The sequence below is a fragment of the Schistocerca piceifrons genome, chromosome 1, assembly GCF_021461385.2.
Source record: "Schistocerca piceifrons isolate TAMUIC-IGC-003096 chromosome 1, iqSchPice1.1, whole genome shotgun sequence".
In the NCBI taxonomy this organism is placed as follows: Eukaryota; Metazoa; Arthropoda; class Insecta; order Orthoptera; family Acrididae; genus Schistocerca; species Schistocerca piceifrons.
This window is the reverse complement of record NC_060138.1, coordinates 986,487,905-986,511,081: the sequence shown is the minus strand read 5'-3', so window position 1 is coordinate 986,511,081 and position 23,177 is coordinate 986,487,905. Positions and strand designations below refer to the sequence as shown.

Here is a 23,177-nt window from a genome sequence, read left to right as displayed (position 1 = left end):
CGCATCAGGGATTCCATGCGACGGAGGGTGGATGCATATATCCTCGCTAACGGAGGACATTTTGAACATTTCCTGTAACAAAGTGTTTGAAGTCACGCTGGTACGTTCTGTTGCTCTGTGTTTCCATTCCATGATTAATTTGATTTAGAGAGAAGTAATAAAATGAGCTCTAACATGGAAAGTAAGCGTTTCCGGACAGATGTCCACATAACATATTTTCTTTCTTTGTGTGTGAGGAATGTTTCCTGAAAGTTTGGCCGTACCTTTTTGTAACACCCTGTATGTATAAGAAACTACTGCTAGATGATAGGACCAATTTGAATTGTTTGAAGATGGTATCTGTTCTTTCGGGCATGTCCCAAAGAACAGCTACCATCTTCATGTAGTTAAGGCTTACCGGCCATTGACCTTCTTCTTCTGTGCGGATGCACACCTATTGCCCGAACTCTTACGGGACTCGATAAGATTGTCTGCCGCGAGTAATGAGTGTAATGGGCAGGGGCACTACGAATGTAGTGTGTGGACATTAAGTTGGGAATGTGGGTCTCACGGGGAGCGTGCAGGGGATAAATCCCTGCAGTCGCACTATCCTCTGTGCCCTCGGTGGCTCAGATGGATGCCGGCACGGTGGCTCCGCGTGTTCGGTCAGAGGGTTAGCTGCCCTCTGTAATAAAAAACTGAGTCAACGGCTCAACATTGAACTTGAACGGGTGTCATGGGACATCCGCACCGAACAAATGCGACGAACAAAATCGAACAAAAATGAGAACAATTAAAAAAAAGAAAGGTGGATAGAGCGTCTGACATGTAAGCAGGAGATCCCGGGTTCGAGTCCCGATGGGGCATACATTTTCAACTGTCCTCGTTGACGTATATCAACGCCTGTCAACAGCGTAGAGTCTTGATTTAATTATCATTTCAGTTTGAACTGTTTCTTAAACGGCCATAAAGTTTTTATGTTCTTAATTTCTTCAGGCAACGGATAGGATGTTAATTTATGTTGATATAGCATAATTTTCTGATATAAGACCTTGGTACGTACATTATCCAATAAAAAGTATCTGGATACACATTAGTGGTCGTCAGTATGGGGTACGACCAACGGCCACCCTCTGCCATAATGCTGGCTGGAATTCTGCTGGGAACACTTTCAATGAGATATCGGAATATCTGTGGAGGAATGCCAGCTCATTCTTACTGGATGAGAGTAGCTGTAGTCTGGAGCGAAGTCGGCGTTGTAACTCATCCCATAGGTGATCCATTGGCTTCATGTCGGGACTCTGGGCAGGCCAAACCATTTCACGAATGTTGTCGCCCACAAATGTTTGCCTGACAGTTACTGCTTTATGTCAGGGTGCATTATCATCGGATACATACAGTCATCGTCTCCGAACTGCTCCTCTGCAGTATGCTGGGCACAGTTCTGTAAAACGAGTTCACATCTTTCAGGTTTTAGTATTTCTTAACCTCAATAAGGGAAGCACACACTAGCCACGAGAAACCTTCCACCGCCTTGCCTTAGGAGATAGCTTGATTTCTCACTGCAAATCACTCGTTTCCAGTCATCCACTGTCCACTGGCGTGATCTCTTTACACAATATCAAGCGTTGATTAGAACTGAATACAGATACGTGCTGCTTATGAGGAGCCGCTCGACCATTGTGCCCAATTCTTTTTAATTCCCTACGCACAGTCGTTGAGCTAGATGGACTGCTGGTAGCACTTTGGGACTCACGAGTGATTCCTCCCACTGATTTCAGGCGATTTTCTGACAACCATCATCCGCAATGCTCGTCGGTACCAGTCCAACAGTACATTAAGTCTGCCTGGCCTTGGTTTGTCTGTGGTTGTTCCTTCCCGTGTCCACTTCATAATCACACCACCAACAGTCGACTTCGAAGGCGAAGGGCAGAAATGTCCCTGATGGACTTGTTACTCAGGTGGCATTCAGTGATTAATCCACGTTCCAAGTTACCGAGCCCTCCTGACTGACTCATTCTGCAATTACTGCTTCCCTAATGGCAACATGGGCAACGGCCTTGCCGCAGTGGATACACCGGTTCCCGTAAGATCACCGAAGTTAAGCGCTGTCGGGTGTGGCCGGCACTTGGGTGGGTGACCATCCAGGCCGCCATGCGCTGTTGCCATTTTTCGGGGTGCACTCAGCCTCGTGATGCCAATTGAGTAGCTACTCGATCGAATAGTAGCGGCTCCGGTCAAAGAAAACCATCGTAATGACTCACCACATTCTCCGCATTCTCAACTGAGGATGACACGGCGGTCGGTTGGTCCCGATGGGCCACTTGTGGCCTGAAGATGGAGTGCTATAATGGCAACATAGCACACCCCACCTCCTTTTCTATTGGCGAGTGTCTCTCTCGCAAGGTCTAGTAGTCAATTCCGCATTCCATTTTGTTTGCATTGTGTTCGTCTTCTCCCTGTGTGTGTTCATCTCGCCTTGTCCTTTTGGGCTGGACATTTTCGTGTGTTGCAGAGTGGTTGGCTCATCCTCTTTCATTCCTATGGTCAGCCAGCCCAGACCATCTGCTCTATGGTTTTAATACCTTCCTCTACTTTTCCTTGTAGTGTACGTTTTCCCCCTTTGTTGTTCTTTTCTTTCGTTTTCTCTTTCAGTATCGTTCCCCATTCCTTTTACCGCCTTTTACTTTCCCGAGTTTGGATGTTGTTTTACCTTGAGTCTTGTTTGCGCCAGGAAAAAGGGACTGACGACCCTGTAGTTTGCCCCCTTTATATCCCAAACCAATCAAACAACCAACCTTATTGCTCATTTCTGGGTTTTACTAAACTCGTATTTTTCCAGATCTAAACTCGTATTTCTCAAGAACAATCAGTCGTATCGTAAGAGACTACACCCATTTGCGTAATGGGCACATAGTGCAACTTCAGCGGTATAGTAGCCCTTTACCATTCTTAAGATATAACAGTACTTTTCCCATGTTGAATGATGACCTAACAATGTTCTTAATTACTTTGTGTCAAATATTTGTTCAGAGCTGAAGCCCCGTAATTCTAGGATTGTGACCGTTCTTACATTTGTTCTTATACCTCTATAGTTTATCCTGACAGTATTTCTATCTGATTTACCATCATTTTTTTAAATAACGTTTCTGCTTCTTCTGTTGTCAACGGGCCCGTCTGCAATAAGTCAGCCGGCCGTGGTGGCCGAGCGGTTCTAGGCGCTTCAGTTTGGAACCGCGTGACCGCTACGGTTGCAGGTTCGAATCCTGCCTCGGGGATGGATGTGTGTGATGTCCTTAGGTTAGTTAGGTTTAAGTAGTTCTAAGTTCTAGGGGACTGATGACCTCAGATGTTAAGTCCCATACTGCTCAGAGCCATTTGAACCATTTTTTTTTTGCAATAAGTCAGTTTCATTGTACCCTTAATCACCAAACTGTTCTTTCTACAGGGTGAAAAAAATGCTGTACTTGGCAGTCGGAATGCGACAGCTCATCCAAATTGAAGACAAATGTGTGTCTAGCTAAACATAATCACGCCAATAGGTTTATTAGAAATGTGATTTAAAGAACGAGGCTCTAGCAACGCTGTAACGTTGTGACAGAACATCTCCAAAATGCAGTATCTTGTGTATTTCTTTACATTGTTTCATCCGTGAGACAAATGACGCCAGTGGAAAATAATAGTAGCTACAGTAACATCGCCTATATGTAACGAGGAACAAAAACACGCTAAGCTACACTAGATTGCACAATACGCTACACACAATTCCATTCTGTATCTTTTGACATCCAGGCTTATCTTCACAAAGTCGGTACGCACACGTATGAGCAGTGTTCACTTTATAGAAGATATTCAAAGTGACCATCTTGAATTTACAGACACTTCGCCACTCGCTGGATTATACTTCGCAGGAGGCTACGCAGTACACATACATCTACCATTGTACATGTACGCGAGCTATTAGGTCGTGTACATCCTTGGGTGGAGTACTGTAAACTTATTCCTTTAAGTGTCTCCACAGATAGAAGCCTAGTGGATTAAGGTACAAGGAACGTGGAGGCCAGCACTTGGATCTACACCACAATTCCATTTTCCTGGAAACGCTTTATTTAAATATAAAAGCACTTTCATTCTAAAGTGAGGAGGTGCACGATCTTGCTGAAACCATAGCTATCACGGAACACCAGGTAGGAAGTTTTCTAATGCGTCAGGCAAAGTATTGCAAAGAAACGTATTATACAGGGGCGAATTCAGCTTGTCCGGAAATAGATAAGGGCCCAAAAGCACTCCGCCCACGATTCGAGCCCACAGGTTTATACCAAAGCGTGCCTGAAAGCCACGTTAACAGATCACGTGTGGGCTGTATTTTAACTAATAATGGTTGTTGTGGAGGTTGAAAATACCTTCACGATTGAAGCTAGATTCGTCAGTCCATATCATGTTATCTATAAAATGTTGGTATCTTCCACGTGCCGTACAAGTTGCAGCTGAGCAGCGGAGGCGCGCGCATCTCTGGTGAAGCGCGCTACCTGCTCTAGGCCTGAAGAAGAGCTGCGAAGCCGTGCTCTGACTGTGACGCAACGCTAGCGCAAATTGTCGTGTGTCGTTATTACGACTCTGCAAATTTGTCGTGTTATCTAGCGTCACAGCATGGGCAGACACGCACAGAAGAAGAAGACAGTCGTTGAGAAGAAGTCGCCGACGCCGCAACCCAGTAGGAATGCGGATCGGAAGCGCGAAGAACTTCATGGACCTGTCCCCCCTCTGTACATCCAGTGCAATAGAGGGTCGTGGACGGAGATATATGATGTTATAGACAGCTGCTGCAGCGAAGAGGTTGGCGTCGAGTCACTTGACTGAGGCGCCATCATTCAACTACAGGCAGCGAGTGCGGCCGACAGCCGCGCACTTAAGAGCGCTGTGGCCGCCCACATCGTGGATCCACCCAGCGTGGAGAAGACGACGGCGCCAAGACAGCGCGAGAAGCAATCCAAGGCCCTGATCAGGGGGCTGCCTTGGATTATCGACGAGGAGACAGTCCAGGAAGGGCTGACACGAACAGAATTCCGGGGTGCAACTATCAAGCTGCACAACCGGACGAACAGGAAGAGGCCGCCGCTTTTTATCGTCGTAGTGGGTACTGCGACGGACGGCGGTGACATCTTCGGGTTAAGGAAGCTTCGAGGCGTCCCTGTGACAGCAGAAGCTCTCCCCCTGGGCAGGGACCCTAAGCCACAGTGCTTCAGGTGCCAAGCCGAGGGGCATGTGGCCAAATACTGCCGCAACTCACCGCGATGCGTGAAGTGCGCTGGTGCGCACGACACCCGCGACTGTGACAGAAGAAGAGAAGTAGCGCCGACCTGTGCTCGCTGCGGCGGGTCACACGTGGCCAACTGGCGTGGTTGCCCGGCTTTTACCGGTGGTGGCTGCGCTGGCGATAAGGCACAACCTGAGAGACGACGACGAAGGCGCCGCAAGCGCCGCCGTAAGAAGACGGAGCCGGAAGGTGAGAAGACTGCTGCCACTGCCAACAGGCGGCCGGAATATCGCACCAGTGCGAGTGGGGCCGCGGACCGGCTGCCGACGGCGGCTGAGCAGGCGCCGCAAGTACAGGAGATGCGCGCCATGCTGGCGGCCGCTGCGGAGGAGGCGATTGCGGCCTTCAAAGCCGCCATGGAAGAGGACAGGGCGGCCTTCAAGGCAAAGACGACGACGCATGCAACCTGCGCTCGCAGATGGCCCAAGACATCCGGGCAGACGCAGCAGGCAGAGAAGAGACGTCAGCCGCCGCTCCCCAGGCGAGTAGGCAAGCGTGGCTATAAGGACGCTCAAGGACTTGGGCTACGTCATCCACAACACGGCGAAGACGCAGCCACGGCCCTTATTGAGCCTCTCTGCACGGCCGACGAGCGAGGAGTGGTGCCGCTACGCGGTCGCTCATCTCCGAGCACTTGGCTACGACGCACGCCCGCCAGACGCCGATGGACGACCTGGGCCCTAGACCGCGCGGTGTCATCACTGACAGCGCGGTAGCGGCTCTCACATCTCAAATTGCAGCACTCTGTGCTGCAGCACCGTCTAGGACTGATCTCTTATGACGAAACTTGGCATGACACGGTATCCGATTGCATGATACCCGCTTTTAACATAATCTACCCTTGCATGACCTATCGCAGTCAGCAAGACATCCGCTACTGCTCTTACTACCCGACATAACTATCGCAGAGGTTTTTTTCCCTTGGCGCTTGCCTTGGCACTTTTTTCCCTCTGCCTCTGCCCTTGAAAAACCGCTACCCTTCGTTAGTTTTTCGACCCAATCTATCTCCAGATGAGCGCGTATAAATGGCTAATCTTAGCCAGACGTACGCAAACATCGCAGTACCCACATCCTGCGACACCTCACATTAGTGAATACTAACCCTTTATGCAGAGATGGCAGTAGACATTTTGAGTTGCCCATCATGCCAGTGTGGGCGTGGAGGGGCTCCACCACAAAAAAAAAAAAAAAAAAAAAAACAACGTGGTGCAAAAGCTATTTACGAAACTCTACAGCTTATTTCGTTCCTAATCCCTGACACAATCCGAGCTTATGTTCCGTCTCTAATGGTCTCGATATCAATGGAATGTTAAACCCAGTCTTCCTTCCTTCAACAACCAGTCTTCCAGGTATCTGTAACTGTGTGTGGAGTACATGTGGTCACTGGACGACCACTGTCCAACCACTGTCCATTACTTGTGGACGAAGATTATTGGTTTACCGAAGGCATTGCTCCATACGACGAAACACATTATTACCGGGATGGCGCCTTCGAGCGTACCGTGCAAAATACATACGAGCATTAGCAGCAACGGCTTGTTTATCGGACCCACTCAGCACCTAAAGCATGTCGATGTATTGATAGTTTGTGTACTCAATCGGGAAGCCATCCTATATGAACTGGACATGTTCAAATGGCTTTAAGCGCTTATGGGACTTAACATGTGAGGTCACCAGTTCCCTAGAGCTTAGAACTACTTAAACCAGTGGCGTAGCGTGAGGGGAGAGTTTGAGACTTAGTCTCCCCTGTATTCGTGCTTAAAAACGATGCAATAGTAATTCATAACAAAAATATAAACAACTTTCTACTAAGAGCACTAAATGTGCGAAGACATCATTGTAGCCCGCGCCGCCGCACCCTGAGTATTGGTGTATCTGCCTGCTTGAGACTCGACTGCTCTCAGTCTCTGCCTCCCTTCCCTTACTTAGCTGTGTGAGCCTGCGCCCCCTCCACTTCCCCTCTTCCACGAAGGCCGGTGCGCTGCACTTGCTAGCAGGTATCGAGACTAGTCTCTGCCGCTTCTATGCTGGCTTTTAACACGGAAGTGAACAGTCGCGCGGTTTTAGTTCATAGTCATTCTTGAGTGATTTTGGTGCATATTTTCGTTGTGTCGCCAGTATGAGTGAGCCAGCAACTGCACACCTTATAGAATTTTTATTAAAAACGTCTTTTTCTACATTAACGTACGAAAAAAAGTGCGAATTGAAGGACAAACTACCTACTCCTATACTCAGTGTAGCTTTAAGTGAAGCCAAACAAAAACGCATTTTTCAGACAGCCTGATACGAAAAGTATGCTTGGCTGACTGCGAATGAGTTAATAGCAGATTATATTGTTATATATGTCTTCTGTTTGGTGGTGAAAAGGAATGATGCAATGAGGGCATTTGTACAATAGAGAACTTTGACAGGAAAGCACAAAAACATCAGACATCAAAACGTCACCTGCAGAACAAAGAATCATTTCAGTTACTGGGCAAAAGCACGCCCTTTCTGAAGCCGCTGGTCTGACAGCAATAAAATACAACGAACAACTTGCATACAGCAGGGGAGTATTGGCTCGTCTTATCCAGGCAATTGTATGTCTTTGTAAACAAGAACTAGCCTTTCGCGGCCATCGAGAAGACGAATCCTCCAGCAACAAAGGTAACTATCTGGAATTGTTGGATTTACTAGCTCAAGGAGAACAGTTAATCCGAGACCATCTGTCATCATCCTCAACCTTTAAAGGAACGTCTCCAGATATACAGAATGATGTAATAGAAATGATAACTCTGGCAGTTAATGAGAAAAAAAAATCTGAAATTCAGAACTGCAATTTCATTTCGATTCAGGCTGATGAAACATTAGACGTATCATGTAAGAGTCAAATGTGTATAATATTCAGGTACTGTATTGCAGACAAAATTGAGGAAAGATTCGTTGGATTTTACGACGTTTCTGGAGATAAAACTGCTGAAGGTTTGTCAAACATTGTTCATGCAGTATTGAAAGAATGGAATGTGGAAGGAAAAAGTGGTTAGTCAACCATATGATGACGCTTCAGTAATGGCGGGCAGAGAAAGAGGACTACAACAATTGGTGAAGCAGTTCTGTCCCTATGCGCTGTTTCTTCATTGTTACGCACACCAACTGAATGTGGTACTGTTACATGCCTCCAAAATAATACGACAAGTACGCATGTTTGTAAGGGATCTTACTGCATTCCATTCGTTTTTCAGCAAATCATCAAAACGAACTGTATTGCTAACTGAAACAGGGTTTAAACTGCCACATGCAAGCAACACTCGCTGGAACTTTCATTACAGGGCAGTTTCAAAATCTAGTCATTTCTCAGGACTATCTAGTTTCTTTTAAATTATATATTTGATGATACAGACTCTCAGTGGGAGCCAGAATCTTTGAGCTGTGCTTTGGGAATGAAACGACGGATAGATGATCCTATTTTTGTCTACTTGCTTTGCTTCTACAGAGGGTGCTTTGTTTATGTTGATCATCTCTTTAATGTTATTCAGTCAAAATTTGTCAGTATAACTGTTTGCCACGACGAAATAAGAACTGTTTTGAGAAACTTACGACGATTAAGAACGGAAACATTCGTTGATGAATGCATTAAATGTAGCTTGTGTTTGAATGGCAACTTATCATTCTGTGACAGTCAAAAGACATCTCTCAGGTCACTAACTTACGAGATACTGGATTTCAAATTGTTCAGATGGAAAGAAGGTTTCAAGACTTTCCCCAATTCAGTTTGTTAAACTTTTGAACGAAAAGTGTTTCCCGAACTATCAAAAAGAATTCCCAAAGTTGAAACTGCTTCAATTATTAGAACAGTATCCTTTTTTCAAACAAGAACAAGTTGAAAATGAAATGTGTAACATATACACTGATGAGAAAAAACACTTATCTCCAAGAATCCTCTTAAAGTACATTGTCAACAATGATTTAGATTCCGTTTCTGAAGAAACAACGAAGTTCCTGATTTTGGTTTTGACCTTACCCGCAACTACAGCAAGCAGTGAACGAAGCATGAGTACTTTTAAACGAGTGAAGAATTATTTAAGGAATTCAATGTCCAACATCCGGTTGTAGTGTTTGAGCACGTTAGCAATAGAAAAGTCACTACTTGGAGAGCTATTCAGTGATCAGATCTTTGTAGACCGAGTTATAGACTTATTCGTGGAAAGAGAAGACAGGTGCATTGCACTTGTGTACAAGAAAATGTAAGTGCTTCTTCTCTTGCTGCTGGATTTCTACAAATTTGTCATCGTTTCTTGAACAAGTTAGTTATTATAATAATTATTATTATTATTTGTAGCGGTGGTAGTAGTAGTAGTAGTTGTTGTTGTTTTATTTGATGCGTTTTGTTTCATTTGTTTAAATTACTGTTTATTGTACTATTTTGTCTCCATATAATAACTGCAGAGTCTCCCCAATCTTACCAACCACGCTACGCCACTGACTTAAACCTAACTAACCTCAGAAAATCACACACATCCATGCCCGAGGCAGGATTCGAAACTGCGACCGTAGCAGCAGCGCGGTTCCGGACTGAAGTGCCTAGAACCGCTCAGCCACAGCGGCTGAAAACTTGACAGGACAAGTGTGATTGTGCACTGTGCAGTCAGTAGACACATGCATGCATTTTAATGGATCCCACTGTCATGTGGAAAGCTGTTGTCATGTGACAAAATAATGTCCTGCTTATAATCGACAAGAACTAGGGAGCAGACGTCTAAAAAGTAAAAAAGAAACCTGACGAGGATCTAACCATAGCTCTAAGGTGGACGAGGGTTTGATGTCCAGTAGTCTACTCAGTGAGCTTCAACGGCTGGTACAGTAGTGTGGCGTGATACACTTTTCTCTTTGAATTCTGATGCACTACAAGATGTGGCAGTGTTACCAGCTCCTCGTTTCATGCATGTGTTTTCAAAATGTACCTTATCAGATTTTGCTAGCTAGACTTTTGTGCTGAACTTTGATGAGGAATGGCATGCCGACCTCCTAGTGCGGAATTTTTTCTTCTCCCTGTATATCTGCCTCTAGATCTTGTGAGGTAACGGGCGAGTTGTGGCGCCCTGGAAATATTCTAAGTTCGGAGTTGGCGGGGCCGCGCGGGGGCCTCTCGGCGGGCCGCGGCTCGGCAGCAACTACGTGGTGCCGAACGTTAGCTGAGCATGAGGGGTAGCCCCAGCGCGTGGTCCAGCAGCGTGGCTGGGAATTCCATGGTGATGCTGTGTCGATGAAGGAGACACACCGGGAGTGCCAAAGGTGTATATTCATATTGTTTATTGTAGACTCAGCAGTATTTGGCTTGTAATACGACAACTGCGTATCCCAGCCCCTAGACAACGAAACCAGCCGAAACTTTTAATATTTCAACTTTGAGTCTGAGGATACATAGCTGAGGGCCACTACCTCACATCCTTTCATCAGTTTATTTGAAAGAGCGCAATCTACTGTGCACTCTGTGGACCACTACGATGTGTATGACATGGGGCATCCTACTGTACCGCTTATTAGGGCTTCTTAGGAGGAGACATGCGTACCATCACGTTTCCGACTTTGATAAAGGTCGGATTGTAGCCTATCGCGATTGCGGTTTATCGTATCGCGGCATTGGTGCTCGCGTTGGTCGAGATCCAATGACTGTTAGCAGAATATGGAATCGGTGGGTTCAGGAGGGTAATACAGAACACCGTGCTGGATCCCAATGGCCTCATATCACCAGCAGTCGAGATGACAGGCATCTTATCCGCATGACTATAACGGATCGTGCAGCCCCGTCTCGATGGGGACGTTTTCAAGACACCAACCATCTGCACGAACAGTTCGACGACGTTTGCAGCAGCATGGACTATCAGCTCGGAGACCATGGCTGCGGTTTCCCTTGACGCAGCATCATAGACAGGAATGCCTGCGATGGTGTACTCAACGACGAACCTGGGTGCACGAATGCCAAAACGTCATTTTTTCGGATGAATCCAGGTTCTGTTTACACCATCATGATGGCCGCATCCGTGTTTGGCGGCATCGCGGTGAACGCACATTGGAAGCATGTATTCGTCATCGCCATACTGGTGTATCACCCGGCGTGATGGTATGGGGTGCCATAGGCCACACGTCTCGATCACCTCTTGTTCGCATTGACGGCATTTTGAACAGCGGACGTTACACTTCAGATGTGTTACGACCCGTGGCTCTACCCCTCATTCGATCCCTGCGAAACTGTACGTTTCAGCATGATAATTCACGACCGCATATTGCAGGTCCTGTACGGGCCTTTCTGGATACAGAAAATGTTCGACTGTTGCCCTGGCCAGCACATTCTCCAGATCTCTCACCAACTGAAAACCTCTGGTCAATGGTGGCCGAGCAACTGGCTCGTCACAATACGCCAGTCATTACTGTTGATGAACTGTGGTATCGTGTTGAAGCTGCATGGGCAGCTGTACCTGTACACGCCATCCAAGCTCTGTTTGACTCAATGCCCAGGCGTATCAAGGCCGTTATTACGGCCAGAGGTGGTTGTTCTGGGTACTGCTGTCTCAGGATCGATGCACCCACATTGCGTGAAAATGTAATCACATGTCAGTTCTAGTATAATATATTTGTCCAATGAATACCCGTTTATCATCTGCATTTCTTCTTGGTGTAGCAATTTTAATGGCCAGTAGTGTAAATCCTCACCGAACCCCCCGGCGTCTTTCACTCTTGGGACATAAACTTGACCAAAAAACAGAAACAGTGTGAAAGAAGACTCATCGGATCAAATGACTTTCTTCTATTGCTCCACTGTCTAGATTTTGTGGCTGTGGCACAAAGTTTTTTATGTTTCGTGCGTTTGCATCTCTGATCTGTGGTTTTGGAATTCCAGCTCGCCTTGAAATTACCTATCACGTTGTTTTGGTGCTGATATAGATCACGAGTGTGACTTTCAGCTCTGCGGTGATTTTTGCGGTTGTAGCCCTCTCATTCTTCTTCAAGTCCTCCTCAATGACCACCTGTCATTATCACTGAACATAAACTTTCGTCCAGTTGTGACTTAGAAGTTAATGTTTTAACGTTTTCCCGGTATGCGGAATAAATCTCGTTACAGTGCTTTTTGAAACTCCAAACACTTCGACTACTTTGTTTACGGGAGCGTCCACCATACGAGCAGCAACAATATGTTCAAGTCAGAACTCACTTCTCTCCGACCCAATGCGCTCACGACTCCACAGAACACTGTTCTGGCCTCGACTGACACTTGCAACGTGTTGAGGGCACTGCACAATTGCCGCTCGTGGTCAAATACAATAGCGCAATCTTCAGACTCGGCAAGCGTTTACATTTATGTTCAAGCATTCATTTCTCGCTGTGTTTCCATATTTTTGTCCAACCCCTGTACATCACCATGACGTAAAGATCTGATGACATTGGGTATTGTCTGCCAGGTCAATGACGTACAGCATAAAGAGAAAGATTCCCATCTCACTCCACTGATGTACCACACAGCGAGGCTGCCATCTGCTGTTTGTAGCCGGCCTGCCCCACACGTGTTTCCTCGCAACGAGGCGGACAGACAGCACGGTGCAGCGCGTATCCTGTGTCCCGCGACACCGGCGCGACGTCCACGTCTGTGACGCCAGATAGTGGACGGGGAGGCCGCAGTCTGCATAACTCCACCACAGCCTCCGACACACCGCAGAGGTGCTCAGCAGCCCCCTCCGCGGAATGAGGATCGAAACCAGGAAGGGCGCCCTAGATGTCACTCTCCCACCTAAACGTCAGCAGTAGGCAGCTACTTTCATTTTATTTATTTATTTTCTGTTTCCGTTTAGTCTACTATCTAGATACAAGAGCTGGCCAAATTTCTCACGTAATATGGTGTATATGAGTTTAACACACTGCATTTTAACGTAATTTTAAATGTACAGTACAACTAAACATTATGGTGTTTGAGGAGAAAGGTCTGCATAATCTACTTTAAAAAGGAATATAAATAGTTTTAGAAATCACTACATACCACCGTTTGACCATCTGTCCTAGAGATTTCTAAAACTATTTATATTACTTTTTAAAGTAGATTATGCAGACCTTTCCCCTTAAACACCATAATGTTTAGTTGTATTGTACATTTGAAGTTACGTTAAACTTGGTCAGCTTTTGTATATAGATAGCAGACTAAACGCAAACAGAAAGTTGTCGCTGTTGTGGTCTTCAGTCCTGAGACTGGTTTGATGCAGCTCTCCATGCTACTCTATCCTGGGCAAGCTTCTTCATCTCCCAGTACCTACTGCAGCCTACATCCTTCTGAATCTGCTTAGTGTGTTCATCACTTGGTCTCCCTCTACGATTTTTACCCTCCACGCTGCCCTCCAATACTAAAATGGTGATCCCTTGATGCCTCAGAACATGTCCTACCAACCAATCCCTTCTTCTAGTCAAGTTGTGCCACAAACTTCTCTTCTCCCCAATCCTATTCAATACCTCCTCGTTACTTGTATGATCTACCCATCTAATCTTCAGCATTCTTCTGTAGCACCACATTTCGAAAGCTTCTATTCTCTTCTTATCCAAACTAGTTATCGTCCATGTTTCACTTCCATACATGGCTACATCCATACAAATACTTTCAGAAACGAACTGTAAATAAATAAAATGAAACTAGTTGCCTAGTGCTGATGTTTAGGTGGGACAATGACATCGAGCGCGCCCTTCCTGGTATACACAGGGTGGTCCATTGATCGTGACCGGGCCAAATATCCCACGAAATAAGCGTCAAACGAAAAAACTGCAAAGAACTAAACTTGTCTATCTTCAAGGGGGAAACCAGATGGCGCTATGGTTTGCCCGCTAGAAGGCGCTGCCATAGGTGAAATGGATATCAACTGCGTTTTTTAAAATAGGAACCCCCATTTTTTATTACATATTCGTGTAGTACGTAAAGAAATATGAATCTTTAAGTTGGACCACTTCTTTCGCTTTGTGATAGATGGCGCTGTAATAGTCACAATTGTAGACGAACAGTTGGTAACAGGTAGGTTTTTTAAATTAAAATCGAGAACGAAGGTACGTTTGAACATTTTATTTCGGTTGTTCCAATGTGATACATGTACCTGTGTGAACTTTTCATTTCTGAGAACGCATACTGTTACAGCGTGATTACCTGTAAATACCACTTTAATTCAATAAATGCTCAAAATCATGTCCGTCAATCTCAATGCATTTGGCAATACGTATAACGACATTCCTCTCAACAGCGAGTAGTTCGCCTTCCGTGATGTCCGCACATCCATTGACAATGCGCTGACGCATGTTGTCAGGCGTTGTCGGTGGATCACGATAGCAAATATCCTTCAACTTTCCCCACAGAAAGAAATCCAGGAACGTCAGATCCACTGAACGAGACGGCAAGGGTTGGTGCTTCGACGACCAATTCACCTGTCATGAAATATACTACTCAATACGGCTTCAACCGCACGTGTGCTATGTGCCGGACATCCATTATGTTGGAAGTAAATCGTCATTCTGTCATGCAGTGAAACATCTTGTAGTAACATCGGTAGAACATAACGTAGGAAATCAGCATACACTGCACCATTTAGATTGCCATCGATAAAATGGGGGCCAATTATCCTTCCTCCCACAATGCCGCACTATACATTAACACGCCAAGGTCGCTGATGTTCCATTTGTCGCAGCCATCGTGGATGTTCCGTTGCCCAATAGTGCATATTATGCCGGTTTACGTTACCGTTATTGGTGAATGACGCTTCGTCGCTTAATAAATCGCGGGCAAAATGTCGGTCATCGTTCCGTAATTTCTCTCGTGTCCAGTGGCAGAACTGTATACGACGTTCAAAGTCGTCGCCATGTAATTCCTGATGCATAGAAATATGGTACGAGTGTAATCGATGTTGATGTAGTATTCTCAACAACGACGTTTTTGAGATTCCCGATTCTCGTGCAATTTGCCTGCTACTGATGTGCGGATTAGCCGCGACAGCAGCTTAAACACCTACTTGGGCATCATTATTTCTTGCAGGTCGTGGTTGATGTTTCACGTGTGACTGAACACTTCCTGTTTCCTTAAATAAGGTAACTATCCGGAGAACGGTCCGGACACTTGGATGATGTCATCCAGGATACCGAGCAGCATATATAGCACACGCCTGTTGGGCATTTTGATCACAACAGCCATACATCAACACGATATCGACCTTTTCCGCAATTGGTAAACGGTCCATTTTAACACGGGTAATGTATCGCGAAGCAAATACCGTCCGCACGGGCGGAATGTTTCGTGATGCCACGTACTTACACGTTTGCGACTATTACAGCACCAACTATCACAAAGCGAAAAAAGTGGTCCAACTAAAACATTCATATTTCTTTACGTACTACATGAATATGTAATAAAAATGGGGGTTCCTATTTAAAAAATCGCAGTTGATATCCGTTTGACCTATGGCAGCGCCGTCTGGCGGGCCAACCATAGCGCCATGTGGTTTTCCCCTTCAAGCTAGACGAGTTTCGTTCTTTGTAGTTTTTTCGTATGATGCTTATTTCGTGAGATATTTTGCCCGGTCACTGTCAATGGTCCATCTGAAGTTTCGGATGAGATTATCGCGAAAACTATACATCTGGTAAAAATAGTTGTTACGACAAGTTCGTAAGCTCAAAGGGAGACATCAAATGAAACTACACATGACCTCCAGCTCCCGCCCCCTTGGGTGGGGCGGGGGGCAACTTTTAAATCTTAAATGGAAACCCCAATTTTTATTGCCGATTCGGATTCTCCATAAAATAAGTAATCAGGTTTTGTCTGAAACATGTTTTTAAACCATTGACAGATGGCGCTGAAATCGAGAAAATTAAAATTGTTAAAGAACTCCGATTTGTTTAGAATGATCCGAGAAGAACGCATCAAACCGATACAAAATGTGTACCAATTCTTTCATTGCGCCAAATTAAGCTATTGTTTTACAAAACGTATCTCACCCACCACAGTTTTTGATGGAGGGAGGCGGAATGGTATTAAAATCTCGTTAGGGAACTCTTCACAATTACATTACACACCCGACTGTGGTGCTACCGTGGCCAAACTGCGAACTATGGCTCAGTACTATATAAAGGTCGGTGCAATGCGACCAGACGTCTCTTCACTTTCAGATTGTGAACTGTAAACATCAACTGACGAAAGTAAATTATTCTTTAGCGAAACTTAGCTCACTCTCCTCCTACAGAGATTGTTGATATGATGTTAATTTTAGGTGAATGCCATAACAATTACACTGCAACTGCGCAGTTGAATGCGGATTGTTTCCCAAACACACGACATCCAAGCGAAAACATTATTCGAAATTGCGCTCAACGATCTCGAAATAGATCCATGCACCGGCCACCTCCACATCGTCATCGCGAATACAATGAAAATGACGTTCGTACCCTTACCGTTCTCGCCTGTGTTCAACTGGATCCAGAAATGAGGGACCAACTGGAATACCGAAATCAACTATTTTGAGGATTTTGAAGGCACATAAATATCATGCTTATCTTATCACACTGACACAGGCACGAATGCCGAAAGATATCCAACTACGCGTGCATTTCTGCCAATGGACCTTGGAAATGATAAGAAAACTGGTTCAAATGGTTGTGAGCACTATGGGAGTTAACGTCTGAGGTCATCAGTCCCCTAGAACGTAGAACTACTTAAACCTAACTAACCTAAGGACATCACACACATCCATCCCCGAGGCAGCATTCGAACCTGCGACCGGAGCAATCTCGCGGTTCCGGACTGAAGCGCCTAGAACCGTTCAGAACCGCGGCCGGCAAAATGAATAGAGGTGACAATGATTTTTGTAGATACATTATGTTCACCGATGAAGCCACATTCAAAAACAATGGCGAATTAAATCGTCATGATTATCATTATTGGTCCCTTGTCGATCCACACTGGCACAGACCCATTGACAATCAACACAAATGGTCGTTAATGGTCTGGTGCGGAATTTTAAACGGTTACTTGATAGGACCGTAAGTTTTTGACCGAAATGTTACTGGGGAATCTTATTTACAACTTCTCCGCGATGATTTGTTGGAGCTAATGGAAGATGTTGTTTTAGAAACTAGGCGACGACTGTGGTTCCAACAGGACGGAGCAGCTCCACATTATACTAAAAATGTGAGGAACGTTTTAAATTTACGGTACCCTGGTCGGTGGATAGGACACTGCGGACCAATTCAGTGGCCTCCACGTTCACCAGACCTAACATCTCCTGATTTTTTCTCGAGGAGTTATTTAAAAAATATTGTTTATGAAAGACAACGCGAAACCAGAAACGATATAGAGCAACGCATTCGAAGAGCGTGTGCAGCCATACCACGGGGTGTGCTGCTCAAAACCGTGGACAACTTTCGCAGACGATTGACTTTATGCATTGAAGTAAATGGGGTAATTTTGTACAATTTCTTCGTTGCTAATTTCATTAATTAAGCACCCTCAAATTGTGAGAGGTAAGGGGACTCTCACTAATGAAGCACCCCAACATGTGAGAGGCAAGGGGACTCACACTAATGAAGCACCCCATGGGAACATCATTCTAGTACGTCCTCGTCGTTGGTCCTGGGTAACGATAAATGGAGAATACAGTACATTTTGTACAAAAATAGCATAATTTGGCGTAACGAAAGAATTGGTGCACATTTTTTTATCTATTTGATGCGTCTTTCTCGGATAATTCTAAATAAATCAGAGTTCTTCCCCAATTTTACTTTTTTCTCGATTTCAGCGCCATCTGTCAGTGGTTTAAAAAAATGTTTCAGACAAAACTTGATTACTTTTTTTAATGGAGAATCCGAATCTGCAATTAAAATTGGGTGTTTCCATTTAAGATTTAAAAGTTGCCCTCCGCCCCACCCAAGGGGGAGGGGGCTGGAGGTCATGTGTAGTATCATTTGATGTCCCCCTTTGAGCTTACGAACTGTCTTACCCACTATTTTTACCCGATCTATATATATATTCACTTGGAATCCAGAAGCAACTTGACATGCTACATTGTTACATCTCACGTCTGTAATCTGTATTTCTAGGCTACACTGCAGCGGTATATTGACTGCACATCACTACACTACTGTACTTGTTATCAGAACGGAACTAGATCTCCTCATTTGTCGAGATAGATAGCTCCCGCTGCACTGAACCAAAAATCGGGATTCACAATGGTTGTGTTGCCGTACCACCCAAAGTGCGGAGATCTGGAGATGGCTGTCAGTGTCTTAGGAATTCCTTTCTCGTCCGCCCCGAGGCTCATTCCTCACTGCTTCCGGGAAGTGGTTGTAAGTGGATGTTCTGTCGTAGTGCATCTTGTTGACACATTGTGCAGCCTCTTCTTGGTTGTCTCTCGGCCATGTAGGCTTGCAGTTCGTAATCAGGTATTTTGGCTGTTAGTAATTTCAGCTCGTGCCATAGCTCCTCAATCCTTATCACGTTATAGACTAGGGTAGCAACAAAGACGGTCCTAACCTGGTCTGAAACAGCTTGTCTCATGGTGGACACAAAGATGATGTGATCTGGGCTGCCGATTGCTCCGCATCCACGACTGTCTGCGGTGCGTTGGCGTGTTTGCACTAAGTAGCTGGGATATCGACCGAGTCTCGATAGGTAGTGTAAAGCTCCAAACTTCCTAACTGATTGAAACTGAGTGTTGGGCCGGAACTCTAACCTGAGAGCTTTCACTTTTGCAAATAAGTGCTCCAACGACTGAGTCTTCCAACCACGACTCACGACCCGCGCCCACAGCTTTACTTCGGCTAGTAAGTCATCTCCTACCTGACAAACTTCTCCTTCCGTCAAGCCCTCCTGGAAGAAAAGGCATTGCCGAGACTTGGCTAAGCCACGGTCCGGGACGGGGGGGGGGGGTTGTTTCCAGGGCACTTAATCTGCCAGTAGGTTTCAAATCAACACACACTCCGCTGCAGAGCGAAAATTCATTCTTGAAACAATTCCCCGGGCTGTGGCTAAGCCATATCCCTGCAATATCCTTTCTTCCAGGAGGGTTAGTTCCAGGTATACAGGAGAACTTCTGTGAAGTCTGGGAGATAGAAGATGTCGTACTGTCGGAAGTGAAGCTATGAGAACAGGTTGCAAGTTGTGCTTGGATGACTCAGTCCGTGGAGCACTTCCTCAAGAAAGGCAAAGAATCCAGGTTCTAGACCGAAATTTGAAGTCAGCCCCTACTTAGCTGCTGACCGATAATTGATTGTGGAGTTTATAGGTCCCTACGTCGGAAGCAAATATTTCTTGATCTTTCATTTATGTCAAGAAGTACGGGTAGGTTCTCCTCTCCTTTCCTGCCCTGTATCAGATTTCTCGCCATTCTCTATGAATATATGACTTTATTTCCTTCTTCAACCTGGCTCTTGTGCCCAGCATCATAGTTATGTTTCTTGAACCAATGTTGTGCACCACTATTTCTTTTTATTTATTTATTTATTGTTCCGTGGGACCAAATTAAGGAGAAGTCTCCATGGTCATGGAACGAGTCAATACACGAAATTATAACACGATATTAGAAACAGATAAAATGAAATATAAAAAAACATATTCATGTGACAAGTCGTAAGTTTAAATGAAGAAAATCAACAATGTAACACTGGAATTTGCTTAATTTTTTTAGCTCTTCCAGGAGCTCCTCTGCAGAATAGAAGGAGTGAGCCATGAGGAAACTCTTCAGTTTAGACTTAAAAGAGTTTGGGCTACTGCTAAGATTTTTGAGTACTTGTGGTAGCTTATTGAAAATGGATGCAGCACAATACTGCACTCCTTTCTGCACAAGAGTCAAGGAAGTGCATTCTACATGCAGATTTGATTTCTGCCTAGTATTAACTGAGTGAAAGCTGCTAACTCTTGGGAATAGGCTAATATTGCTAACAACAAACGCCATTAAAGAAAATATATACTGTGAGGGCAATGTCAGAATTCCCAGATTTTTGAATAGGGGTCGACAAGAGGTTCTCGAACTTACACCACATATAGCTCGAACAGCCCGTTTTTGAGCCAAAAATACACTTTTTGAATCAGAAGAGTTACCCCAAAAAATAATACCATGCGACATAAGCGTATGAAAATATGCAAAGTAGACTACTTTTCGTGTTCAAGTGTCACTTATTTCAGATACTGTTCTAATGGTAAATAAAGCAGCATTTAGCTTCTGAACAAGATCCTGGACATGGGCTTTCCACAACAGCTTACTATCTATCCGAACGCCTAGGAACTTGAACTGTTCCGTCTCGCTTATAATATGCCTATTCTGTCTGATCAAAATATCTGTTCTTGTTGAATTGTGAGTTAGAAACTGTAAAAACTGAGTCTTACTGTGATTTAGCATCAAATTATTTTTCACAAGCCACGAACTTATTTCATGAACTACATTATTTGTTACTGTTTCAATATTACACACAAGATCCTTCACTATCAAGCTGGTGTCATCAGCAAACAGAAATATTTTTGAATCACCTGTAATACTAGAAGGCATATCATTTATATAAATAAGAAACAGCAGTGGCCCCAGCACCGACCCTTGGGGAACGCCCCACTTAACAGTGCTCCATTGGGACTGAACATCACTACCACTCTCAATATTGCGGAGAATTACCCTCTGCTTTCTGTTCTTAAAGTAAGAGGCGAACCAATTGTAAGCTACTCCCCTTACTCCATAATGGTCCAACTTCTGCAGTAATATTTTGTGGTCTACACAGTCAAAAGCCTTCGTTAAATCAAAGAAAACACCTAGCGTTCGGAACCTTCTATTTAATCCGTCCGAAACCTCACAGAGAAAAGAGAATATAGTATTTTCAGTTGTTAAACCATTTCTGAAACCAAACTGAACATTTGACAGCAAATTATGTGAATTTAAATGCTCCAGTAACCTTGTATATACAACCTTCGATAACTTTAGCAAACACCGATGGCATAGAAATAGGTCTGAAATTGACAACATTATCAATGTCTCCCTTTTTATAAAGTGGCTTCACTACCGAGTACTTTAATCGGTCAGGAAACCGACCACTCCTAAAGGAAAAGTTACAGATATGGCTGAGAACTGGGCTAACATACATAGAACAATACTTCAGTATTCTGCTAGATACCCCGTCATATCCATGAGAGTTCTTGGTCTTTAGTGATTTAATTATTAACTCAATCTCCCTGTTGTCAGTATCATGGAGGAGCATTTCAGGTAACAGTCTCGGAAAACTTTTTTCTAAGAGCGCTATATGATTTCCTGTTAGGACTAGGTTTGTATTTAGTTCACCTGCTATATTCAGAAAGTGATTATTAAATACTGTACATATATGCGACTTATCAGTAACACGGACATTCCCACTACGCACTGATTCTATATCCTCGACCTGTCCCTGCAGACCAGCAACTTCCTTTAGACTGACCATATGGTTTTAATTTTATCCTGAGACTTAGCTATTCTATCTGCATACCACATACTTTTTGCCTTCCTAATAACATTTTAAGCACCTTACAATACTGTTTGTAATGGGCTGCTGCATTTAGATTTTGACTGTTTCTAACGTTTTGATATAATTGCCACTTTGTTCTACAAGATATTCTTATCCCTCTAGTCAGCCACCCAGGCTGCCTGTTTGTGCTAGTACCCTGTTTTAAACGTTCTAACGGAAAGCAACTTTCAAAGAGCATGAGAAAAGTCTTGAGAAAAGCATTATATTTATCGTCTACTGTATCAGCGCTATAAACATCTTGCCACTCTTGTTCCTTTATAAGGTTTACAAAGGTCTCTACAGCAACTGGATCAGCTTTCCTGAACAGCTGATGACTATATTTAATACGTGTTACAGCACAAAAATCTTTTAAAGTTAAAATTTGTGCATCATGATCTGAAAGGCCATTCACCTTTTTGCTAACAGAATGCCCTTCTAGTAATGAGGAATGAACAAAAATGTTGTCTGTGGTTGTTCTACTGTTCCCTTGCACTCTCGTTGGAAAGAATACTGTTTGCATAAGATTATATGAATTAAAGAGGTCTACCAGCATCCTCTTCCTTGCACAATCACTTATACAATTAATATTGAAGTCACCACATATAACTAACTTTTTGTATTTCCTATAAAGTGAACCAAGAACCTCCTCTAGCTTTAGCAAAAATGTTGTGAAATCGGAGTCTGGGGATCTATAAATAACAACAGTTAGAAGTTTAGCTCCGTTAAATTTAACCACAACATTCAAACACCTTTTCAGTGCAGTACTTTGAAACATCAATTGACTCAAATGGGATGCCGTTTTTCACATACATGGCTACTCCCCCACACCGCAAGGTGCTCCTCGAAAAGCTGCCAGCCAACCTGTATCCTGGTAAAGGAAGCCTCTGAATTATCTCCTTATTTAAGAAGTGTTCAGATATACCAATAATTTCAGAGTCAACATCTATAAGCAGTTCACTAACTTTATCTCTAACACCTTGTATATTTTGATGAAATATACTAATTCCCTCATTACTCGGATACCTAAGCTTTGTCAAAAGTGATTCCCTTGTTAGAGAGACTTCCCTTAAGCAGGAACACCTATCAGCTGACTTCAATCTAAAAAAAGTGCAGCTCTAACACCCACTACTGCAGGAATGTTCCCATGAGTGATCCCACCAACCCCACCTATGCTGTCACCTATAAGCTTTGCCAACCTCCCCTTCCCATACCTGTTGAGGTGCAGGCCATGTCTAGTGAAACCCGTCCTGCTGATAGACTCCACCGACAGCACTGAAATGTGACCCATGCCTTCTGTCATCAGCGCACCCCCAAGTCTCATGTTATTACGCCTGACGGCTGTATTAAGATGAGGCCGATCGTGACGCTGAAACAATTC

At 44.4% G+C, this 23,177-nt stretch overlaps 1 pseudogene; it reads left to right on the top strand.

The window, feature by feature from the left end:
• Positions 1–2,029: 2,029 nt before the first annotated feature.
• LOC124728632 lies at positions 2,030–2,147 on the top strand (annotated as a pseudogene).
• Positions 2,148–23,177: the final 21,030 nt, after the last annotated feature.